This window comes from Protomyctophum parallelum, assembly GCF_964188405.1.
Source record: "Protomyctophum parallelum genome assembly, chromosome: 6".
NCBI classification, from domain to species: Eukaryota; Metazoa; Chordata; class Actinopteri; order Myctophiformes; family Myctophidae; genus Protomyctophum; species Protomyctophum parallelum.
Window position 1 is genome coordinate 4132964 of NC_139701.1, and position 11770 is coordinate 4144733.

Sequence of the window (11770 nt, forward strand, 5' to 3'; positions counted from 1 at the left end):
CAACGTTCCAATGATGGGCCAATCAGGAAATTACTTTCAGGCGGTGCAAATATGAATCTCCCAAGATAGTGGGTTGGTTCGATCCTTTTAATACCCTATGGTTGGTTCCCCCTGGTTCTCTGAGCAGGAGTCAAACTGATCCCCCCCCCCCCCCCCCCCCCCCCCCCCCCCACGCACACACAACTTCTACTTTTACTTTCGTCCATCCAGGATATATTTTTGGGCTGTGTCCCTGACGGTGTCCCTGTGTCCGAGCACGAACATATAGCGTTTGTTCACCACCAAGTGGTCACTGTTGCACAGCCTAACACACAGACACACACAGACCAGGGAGGTTGGCTTGTACAGTACAGTACAGTACAGTACAGTACAGTACAGTACAGTACAGTACAGTACAGTACAGTACAGTACAGTACAGTACAGTACAGTACCACTCACTTCAGATGAAATTGATTTACAATTTAAATAATCAATAATAAATTAATATAACAAGTATTATTATTATTAATAATAATACAATGTTTCTTTCTTATTGTTATTATTATTATTAATAATAAAATATGTTTCTTTCTTTCTTCAATATGTTTCATTCTCATTTCTAAGGGTCCAATCACAGCCTATAGCGGGGAGCCACAGGCTGATATACTTTTTTATTTGTGTTTTTTCTATTCACTTGGTCATTAAAGGACAACTTTAGTTTTTTTCAACCAAGGTTCATGTTTTAGGTTGTTATTAGAGAAACTAAAAGGTGATTGTTAATTTTCTTTAATTTGCTGCTTTCTTTCGTTTTAGGGATTTCGCCGTTTTTGACAGGGGGGCGGGGGCATTCGAGCATGGGGCTAAATATGTATTTCTTTACAATTTTTTATGGCGATTTATTTTTTTTATTATTTACTATAGTTCCTAGAGTCCACCAAGAAATTACATCTGGCCACAAAATATCACAAGATCTGGCCGAATTTAGGCCAAGGAGTGTTCTGTAACAGCCAGGGGGCTCCCCATCTCTCCAGCTCTTTAGTAAACAAAACATATATTTTCAGTTGAGTTGAGATAACAGGATTAACAGGATACAGGATAAACAATCTCTCTGAAATGTGTAACCCCACCTTAAAATGTAGCCTATTGGAGACGCCGCATCAACAGTCCATTGTACATCCATTTTATACTCCATTACATTTATCTAAATAAGATTTGTCTGAGATTAGAGTGAAAAGGAGTGGACTACAAGTATATTAAACCTCTGTCAAGCATATAGTAATATTAATGTAGGACTTAGTAATGAATATTTTCCGTGTTTTATTGTTGATTTTAAAGGACAACTTTAGTTTTTTCAACCAAGGTTCATGTTTTAGGATGTCATTAGAGAAAGTAAAAGATGAGTGTTCATTTTCTTTCATTTGCTGCTTTCTTTCGTTTTAGGGATTTTAGCTCTTTTTTGACAGGGGGGGCGGGGGCATTCGAGCATGGGGCTAAATATGTAATTTTTTACCAAATGTTATGGTGATTTATTTTTGTATATTGACTATAGTCCTAATACACCCCAGGAAATTACATCTGGCCACAGAAGATCACAGGATCTACTGAATGTGAAGGTAGCCTACTGGGGGAAGGCTTATACTGTGTGTATAGGCTCAATATGTCAGTTTGTCACATTCAATAGATCCTGTGATCTTTTGTGGCCAGATGTAATTTCTTGGGGTTTATTAGGACTATAGTAATAATAAAAAAACAAATCGCCATAATATTTTGTAAAAAAATACATATTTAGCCCCATGCTCGAATGCCCCCGCCCCCCTGTCAGAAACTGATAAAATCCCCAAAACGAAAGAAAGCAGCAAATGAAAGAAAATGAACACTCATCTTTTAGTTTCTCTAATAACAACTTAAAACATGACCTTGGTTGAAAAAAACTAAAGTTGTCCTTTAAGAATCAGGGTACACTCATAACCGTCCCCTACTGTATATATGCTTTCTCACAGAAATGGCAATGAGTCGCCCAGTAATAACCCCTAATACCAGTGGTAAAACGTTTTAGAATCCCAAATCTTTTTTCCAAAGCACAGGAGTGTAGAGGGACTCACCAATTTCTTTCACCCAGATTCTCACCTTGGCTCATGGTTCAAAACCTTCCAGTTCAAGGTTTCCTTCTGTGTTGTAAATAGACTAGAATGTGTACGTCTTTCCATACCTGGAGCAATTGTTGAAGTTGAGGCAGCATAATCCTCAGTGGGGTTTCTCAATTTAGCATTGGAGCTGGGCGTTCCTGTTTCTGTCACAGACAATAGTCTCTTTGTTGTCATAACACGCTATAGTAATCTTCCATCCTCAGGAGGCTTCCAGCTACAGTAGTCCTTAATAAGATAAGATAAACCGTTATTGATCCCCGGTGGGGAATTCAAGTTTCATAGCAGCAAAGCAGTGACACACATGGACAGGTGAGAATCAAGGTCAAGAGCAAATTAGACACAGTTATAATGCACTGTGTCTTTTAACATACAATAGAAGGAGCTTAACGTTGTATTCAGAGTATGACACCAGTTAATGTATGAACACACTCAATACAGTATGACTTGACTATACAGTGTATATCTACTAGTCAATTGTTATATAGCTTTTTTGACTATTTTATAAAATAATTGCTAATTGCTATATCAGACTTGGACCGAGTAGTGTTGATAGCATTTACAGTAATATAATTAGAATAGAATGTTTATTATTTACCCAATCAAATATACCACAAGACAAATAAGACAGCTAGAAAAAAGTACCATGACAAGAGGACAATATTTTTAAATTAATTTAGTTGTGTGTTGTGGGTGATGCGTGAAGCAGCCCCAACTGGTGCGAATCCAAACTAACTGGACTCTGAGCTGGGTGTGACCTGTTGTGCATTAGTGCGTCATTCTCACACACTCAAGAGATGTCATGTCAACATGTCCATCTGCTCTGGCATGTAACATCTTGCCCACTTTCGACAATATAATGTGTTTGAAGATCTACTTGAATGTGTCCCTGTGTCGGAGGAACACCAAGAAAGCCACAGAGGTGGCTCGCAACAATGTCTTGCAGTTGCAACAAGTTTCCTGTAAATGATAAATGCTCTCTGAATGGCCCCGGGCCCAGCCATGGTCAAATCGGACCCCGCCCATCTCTGTGCAAGATAAAACAAACAGTCATAAACCATAAGACATATTTGCACTGTGGTCCGCATTTAGCTGTCCTAAAACCACTGGGTGGTGATCACTTGCATACAAATGTCCCAAAACTTTTATTTTATTGTTAAACCTTAACTTCACCTCTAGATGGCTCCAGTGCATCAATGGAATAATGGCCCAAATACACCAGTCAAACCCCATAGGCCCCTCATATCACCATCACCACTGTCTACTCCCATAAATGTGGCCATATGTGTTTGAGCTTGTGTCTGATTTGTTGATTGATTCATACTGTATATCAGGGGTACTCAACTGGCGGACCGCGGTCCGGACCACCCAAAAAAAAAGTATATATATATATATTTTTTTTTAAAGTTAATAATATAAATAACATTAGATGGTACATTTCTCATGTGAAATTGCTGCAAAGGCCCCCAAAATGTCCCCCAAGGGCCCCCAAAATTCTGGCGCGCGCTATGCGTGCGCACAGTGTGGCCTGCCAGGGCGTATAACTCCCGGCCTGATTTGGAGTTCCACTCCGGGCCTGCACTCTGCACCCCATTATTGGTTGGGTGGAAGGCGATCTGATTTGTATAAGCTTGGCTTGACCATACTAAACGGGCATAGAGCCCCGCTCTCCGATGGACGCCGCGCATGGGACCGGACCTCGGTCTTATTCAAAAAAATATTTGTGGACCTTCATCATTTCTAGTTGAGGACCCATGCTGTATATCCTTAAAATTCTAAAGCCTTACATTTTTAAGTGAACAATTGAATTGGACTGTTTTGAAAACAGTAAAATATTTTCCTGGGAATGTTATATCAAGTGTCCTGCTGACTCAGCCAGTTCACTGACCATGCTCCTTATGAGTCATAAGGATGTCTCAATCTCTCCCTGCACTTGGTTTCCTGCACGTCTCTCTACATTTTCATATCTAAATGAATTATAAAATGCCAAAATAAGTCTGAAAAAAAGAAGAGAATGCCATAATATTAGGCCAAAATTTGATGAATTGATTACACAGGACCACAATGGAAACATTGTGTTATCCTTTTAGCATTATCATACTGTACTAATTGCAAACTGTTGTTTGCAATTAGATGCAATTATGTTGCAGTTTCCTGGTGAAACTGTCAGGCCAACTAGTGGGTGTTGGTAGCAGTGCTAGAGGGTACACATGTTAGGGACAAGCATTGACTAAACTGCAGAGATAACAACTGATACAAACAAGATCTGATCACATCACCAGTGCATTGCAGTGCCTATAGAACAACATTCAAGTGGAGTTACAATTACAGTATATAATATAAACAATAATATACTGTAATATAGGTAAATTACCCCTAAGGAGATGTAATAGGTAGAGTAGACTATTGTCTGTAAGATAGATAACATAAAGGTCAAGATGTTTGAAAACCATGACATTATCTTTTACCGCATGCCGTGGAATTACAGCGCGTCGTCACGCGTGTGAACTTCAGAACATGGGAAATAAGGTTCTGAACCATGAAGCATCCCACGGCCCAGAGCATCAATGTACCTCTGCTGTAGAAGACTCCACACTTTACTTAGATCTGCTCCAAATTTTCTTCACTTATGCCCATTGAGAACACGGAATACAACAAAAGGTAGGATTTTGATTGATAAGTATCCTATATTTGTGAGTGAGTGCATTGTGAATATACCAAATAGTTTGTTTTAGAATAGAATTGATCATTTTGAACATCCAAAGATTGAGTTATATAGGCCCAAGAGGCCTATAACAAGAATGAAATGACATTTTTGGGAAATGCAACAAATAACTCCTAGCCCACTTTGGCACACTTGGCTTATTGCCTTAAAATGAAATTACAGTAATAGATGGCAACATTAATAAAGCTTATACAGGAATACTGTCCCTACAGTCAAATCCTGTACATCAGAAACAGGTTTTTCTGTGTGAGAAATGCCAGTTTCTCTCTTTCTCATTGCAGCACACTGAAAACTAAGGATGAGCGGACGAGAGGAGAGGCAGCTAACGGACAGCACCGACGACAGTCAGATAACAGATGACTCCCTAGAAGACCCAGGAAAGGTTGATGGACAATTTCATATCTGCGTTAGATTATATATATTGGATAGGATTGACAACAAACCTTATAACTATGCAACACGAGTCATGTGGGCATGTAATTATAGATTTTTGGGCTTTGTTAATGTCTCACTGGGGACTGAGAAAGTATCTCTGTATTTGTTCAAATGTAACTAAGATTTGAGATTTCTGTTATTTATTTTCCAGTGCTTGTGCATGCCTTATTTATTTAGTGATTTTACACATTTCTGTCATAAAGTTATCACTATCCTGTGTATGGATTTAAACACAGGCTGGAAAAGAAAACAAAAAGAAAAGGGAGTGAATTAACTGTAGACATTAAATGTCTATAACGATGGAATTAGTATTAGTAACATAGGCTAGATATGTTCAACATCTATGCTTCCTGTGGCCTAATTACAAATTGATTGTTCGGCTTGACCAAGTTCTAAATGTATTGGCAAAATAATATATATATATTTTTTTTGGGGGGGGAGGGGGGGGTATCTTTGAAAAGAAAAGTAGCCTAATTAATAGTATCTGGTCTTCTACTTGTCAGCTCAGGACGCTTTCTCCTCACCTGGTGTCAGGAGAACTTGAGAGCATGCTGCAGTGGTCGATCCATCACTGGTCCTCTTCTTCAGAGGCACCATGCTTCGCCCCAGCGTACTGCACACAGCGTACACCACTGGTCTCCCAGCGCCAACAATACAATGCAAACTCATCGAATAAATACTATCCTGTCGACAAGGTATGCAAACACACCACATAAGCCGTTAGAGCTGATGATAAAGCAAAGGCTGCTGGGCTCACATTTATGTGTTTAGCATAACTGAGCTCTGGCAAACTTTAGGCATCATTATTTGGTTTATCAAAAGTAAACCAAAACTAATACTAAAGACATAAAAACACATGATTACAACCCAGAAGCAAGACCCCAGCTGGTCTACAGGAAATTACTGTGATTGAACGTAAATTAATATGTGTAACTGTAAACAGCACAGATTTATTATTATTATTATTAACCATTTCATAAAATTATAGGGAAATAGCTATTATATCTCAAATGGTTGCAACAAGTTGGAAGATTATCGTTCAATCGGCCAGTCACATGTATCACCTGCACATGGCATGTGCTGTAAGGTCACGTCTGAAACGTGTGAAATGGTCTCTACAGATACAGAAAATCAGTTCAACTGTAGTCCAAATGCCTTGGCTTCTCTTGCACCTATATAGTAGAGAGAGAGAGAGAGAGAGAGAGAGAGACCGATTGTGTGTAATGTGTGTGTCAAATCAGTGTCTACGCATCCTAACATGTGTTTTGGTCCCACAGCAACGTGTCACACTGTGTCTAGTGAGCGCAGCGTTCTTCAGTGCCCTGGGCTCATCTTTTCTCTATGGATATAATCTCTCCGTGGTCAACGCTGCTGCTCCTGTGAGTCGGCCATGAAATAATTCCCCCTATCCGTTCTGTATGATAAGCTAACAATAAGCCTAAATGTTTAAAATATCTGCCCATCAGAGAGGAAGTGTTCACAAAAGAAAAGACATCAGTCTGAATGACTTTGGTCTTTGATGCTTCATATTTTGCCTGAAGATCACATCATCTATAATAGTTATTTACTATGTTTATAAGGCATTGTAGGCTACTATATGCAATGAATGCATGATAAAAGGTAAATATTGTAAACAGAACTCTCAGCTCCTTTATAGGTATATACAGTAACTAACAGCAGATACTTGGTAAAGTGGAGCATGTAAAATGGATAATGAATGGATCTCCTCATACTCCCCTCTCACCCTCTCTCTCTCTAGTTTGTAATGGAGTTCTGTAACAGGACGTGGGAGGAGAGATATGGAGAAGCCATTGGAGAAGAAACAAGTACTTTCATATGGTCCATCACTGTCGCCATATTTTGCATCGGCGGTGCATGCGGAGCAATTCTTTCCACGGTACTTGTCAAGTACTTTGGGAGGTATGGTACTTCAACTTCAAAGAACTTTATTTTTCCTTTAGGAAACTTATTTTGTGCAGTGGTAAAGACAACAGAGATCAGAGTACACACAAACACAGTTACTATATAAAAGATCATAAAAACGACTTTTTAAGAGGAACTACTTAAAAGCATAATATATTAAAATCTATTCTATAAGTACTAATAATTAAAAATCTAAATATTTACTGTATGCAACCTATGCGTTCACTATAGTCCATCAGGTGGAAAGGGGGGGGGGGGGGTTGTTTGTTGGGGATTCCAACGAGAAGGGGGGGGGGGGGTTTCAGCCTAGGTGTTCAATAGTCTGATGGAGGTGGGCACAAAGCTAGCTGAGCCCCTTTTAGTGAGTTTAGTGGTAACCACTTAAGCTCTAATTTATACTTCATCGTGCAACGGTGTCATGTGAGAAGACAATGTGAAAATAGCCTATCTACAAGTTCACAACTTAGCAAAATAAAAAAAATGCTATTCTTGAAAATGTTAGCCTATGACAGGTGTGCCAGATTGAAATCTGTAAAAGGAAAGATCTGGCAGTTTTGAACAAGACTTAGAAACTGTCACTTTTTTTTTTTTTTTTGCGGCTTACGCCTTTTATTAGTTTTTTGAAGGGACAGACAGTAGGCTGACAGGAAACGGGAGAGAGATGGGGGAAGACATGCAGTAAAGGCCGTGTCGGGCTCGGGAGTCGAACCCGCGGCACACTGCGACTGGATCACCAGTCGGGTGCCCAGACGGTTACGCCACCGCCTGGGCCAACTGTCACTCTTTTGACAGCATTTACTGTTGACAGTTACAGTTAACATTCTGTGGCTGTAAATAAACAGTGTAAAAAGGCCTGTATGAGTCGACGTACTGTAAATACATCACCCATGACTTTGTGGTGGATCAATAAGTATTCAAATGATTCCAGAGTTAGAAAATAAAGAATGGATCAAGGATTTGAATCATGGCTGGAATAATATCCTTCAAATTAATTCTGTACATTACCTCTCATTACACATGTCTGCATACATGTATGTGTATGGCATTGCATTTTGCCTGTCTTTGTTGTCTGTCTGTGAACAAAATTCTGTCTCTCACTTGCTCTCTTTAGCCATGTCTATTAAAGGGACACTTCACCCTTTTTGCAAAAAAATATATGTTAATGACGTTTAGAAGCTTTAGAACACTTTCCTGGGGGTCTTTATGTGTGTAATATGTGGTTTTAGATATTCTAGATTGTAGCAGTGAGCACAGTGTCTCTGATGTCATGGACACTGGTCTCACTACCTTCCTGGACTACAATTCCCACCATTCTTTGGTGCACTGCTCCTCCTTGTGGATAGGGGGGAGAGCTGTCTTACTGAGACAACATGTAGTCCAGGAAGGTAGTGAGACCAGTGTCCATGACATCAGAGACACTGGGCTCACTGCTACAATCTAAAATATCTAAAACCACAGATTACACACATAAAGACCCCCAGGAAAGTTTTCTAAAGCTTCTAAACGTCATTAACATATATTTTTTTGCTAAAAGGGTGAAGTGTCCCTTTAAGGTCCCTTATCATTCTTCACATTAGGAAAGGCACCTTGCTTTTGAACAACAGCTTTGCACTCACTGGCTGTCTGATGATGTCGCTGGGGGAGAAGGCCGACTCATTTGAGATGATCATCATTGGGCGGATCATCATCGGAGTGAACTCGGGTGAGTGTTTTTTTTTTTCTTCTAAAATAGATTTCATTCTCAATGGGATTTTACCTGTAAGGTTACAAATATGAATCAACATCATTTACCAAGTTGAACAAATCACAACCATAATTTGGTATCAATTTCTCAGAAGAAACACACGTTGAATGGCAGAAATGTAAACAGTACAAAGTTGTTCCGATTGTCCCAAGAGGTGGATTCATTAGCAAATTATACGCGCTTCTTAGAATCCTCAACTTGCATAATCATGATGTTTCTTCAATAATCACAACCAACAAGATTTTATATACATGTATGGCCTTTGTCATTTCTAAGCATGACTTGCAATTTCTTTTCTAGGTATTTCTCTTAATTCCGTGTCCATGTACCTGGCAGAGATTTCCCCGGTCCATATCAGAGGATCAATTTGCCAGATGAATGCCATCTTGGTTAACTCTGGTATACTGGTGGGGCAGGTGTTGGGGCTTCCTCAGCTATTTGGCCAGGTCAGTGTCTTCAGACTGAATCAAGCAGTTCACTCAGTGGAGTGGGCTGGGGTCTATGGTTGCTAAACCTTTGAGGCATATACTGGTACAATTTAGGCATTTAGCAGACACTCTTAATCCAGAGCGATTTACAGTAAGCAAGAACAACACATGGTAATACATCAAAAACATAAACATTGTCATGAAGGATCATAAGCAATCTATAAGAACCTAACATCTGTCTAACAGTAGATTATCTGTACAATGAAACTATGAGTATACACTAGAGTGCTATGTCTACATAATCTAAATTACATAAATGTAGCCCATGCATAGCATACGCCGGTAAGGTCATTGAGGCTAGTGCAAGTGCTACGGTAAGTGTTGCATGCTATAAAATGCACAATGAACCAGCGTAAATTAGTTCAAAATGTTTATGCTGTGTTGTTGTTTTTTTCATAGGAATCCAGGTGGAACTTCCTATTTGCTTTTATTGCACTTCCTTCAGTGCTACAGCTGTGTGTGCTTCCACATCTGCCAGAGAGCCCACGCTACCTGTTGATAGAGAAGAACGATGAAGTTGGTGCAGAAATAGGTACACACGCACGCACGCACACGCACACGCACACGCACACACACACACACACACACACACACACACACACACACACACACACACACACACACACACACACACACACACACACACACACACACACACACACACACACACACACACACAATTTACACATTTAGCAGACGCTCTTAATCCAGAGCGATTTACATTTAAGCAAGAACAAAAGCATGGGAATACATCACATAAAAGCATTTATCATGAAACATGCGTAAGCTAAGAAAGTAACAGTGGAATATCTATGAAACTATACATACACTATACATATTTACTACTATGCTATACATATGTACTATGGTGTGCTATGACTATATACAATACAATTATAGTGCTGTCTACATAACATGCTATAAGTCTGTGTCAAATGCTATCTAAGTCAACAGAAATGCTATCTAAGGGGTTAGGGTAAGTGCTATGGGCCATGATGGAGTCTGAAAAGGTGGGTTTTCAGGCTACGGCGGAAGATTGGGAGTGATGCTGCAGTTCTGACTGCAATGGGAAGTGCATTCCACACACACACACACACACACACACACACACACACACACACACACACACACACACACACACACACACAGTCACACACACACACACACACAGTCACACACACACACACACACACACACACACACACACACACACACACACACACACACACACACACACACACACACACACACACACACACACACACACACACACACACACACACACACACACACACACACACACACACACACACACACACAGCGTGTGGACTCTGGCTGATGTGGAACACAAGTAAAAAAAACAAAAAACAATGTTTCCGTATACCAGCATTCAGGAGGTTATTGGGCAAGCAGGACGTGTCCCAGGAGATGGAGGAGGTGTGGGCAGAGTGCCGGGCCCAGAGCAACACGCGGTCCATCTCTGCCCTGAGTCTGGTCAGGAACCCAGCGGTGCGCTGGCAGTTCATCACTGTGATCATCACCATGGCCTGTTACCAGCTCTGTGGTTTCAATGCTGTACGTCACTTCTCTCTTTTCATGCCCAGGATCGAGCCCCAAATTGATCCGTCTGAAAATGTCTTGTGCCATGCAGGGACGCCCGGCCGGAAGAGAGGATTTGAGAAAACAATTAAATAAATACATACATTATTCAAAATTTCCCAATACTTTCAAGATAAGAAAATAATAATGTTCAAAGCTCGCTGTGAGCTTGTAGATCTGATATTTTTTAATAGCCAACGTATAAATGGATAAAGTGGTTAAAATGCTTGTGATGCTGTATTAACAAATCCCCCTTTAGGATTATGTTTTTCTTCAGAAGATACAATAATGTAAGATACAAATAATACGCATTACTTCATGACATGATACCAGGTAAAAGCAAAGCAAAGGTACTATATTTACCCAGGGTAACTGGACTAAGCTCAAGAACTTGTTTACAGCCAGGCCCTGCTCATAGAACATTTCATGGTAGGGGTTCAATGCCTTGCTCAAGGGCACTTCAGCGGTGGTAATTTTAACGTGCCGGTCCGGGGATACGAACTATAGCGAGCTTCCGATATCAAGACCGCTCCGCAAACCGTTCGGCCACCGCTGCCATAAGTTTAGGCAAGATGACAATGTATTCTCACAATGGATGTTTAGCTATAGGGTATGTGTCAGATTATAACCAATTGCATGATGTAACACATTACAATACACATCATTACATGCTTCCTATCGCCTAAACATGTGATGTCATGCCATGTTTTTGTTGTCGTTCATGGTTTATCAC

The 11770-nt window shown here is 40.2% G+C and overlaps 1 long non-coding RNA gene across 1 annotated transcript; it reads right to left on the bottom strand.

Annotated features, from left to right (window-relative positions):
• Positions 1 to 5813: 5813 nt before the first annotated feature.
• Positions 5814 to 10962, bottom strand: LOC310860163. The gene is made up of 5 exons (XR_014569351.1): positions 10823 to 10962; positions 9280 to 9384; positions 8823 to 8962; positions 6348 to 6455; positions 5814 to 5967 (listed from the first exon to the last, which is right to left on the bottom strand). It is a non-coding gene; the product is annotated as an uncharacterized lncRNA (long non-coding RNA).
• Positions 10963 to 11770: the final 808 nt, after the last annotated feature.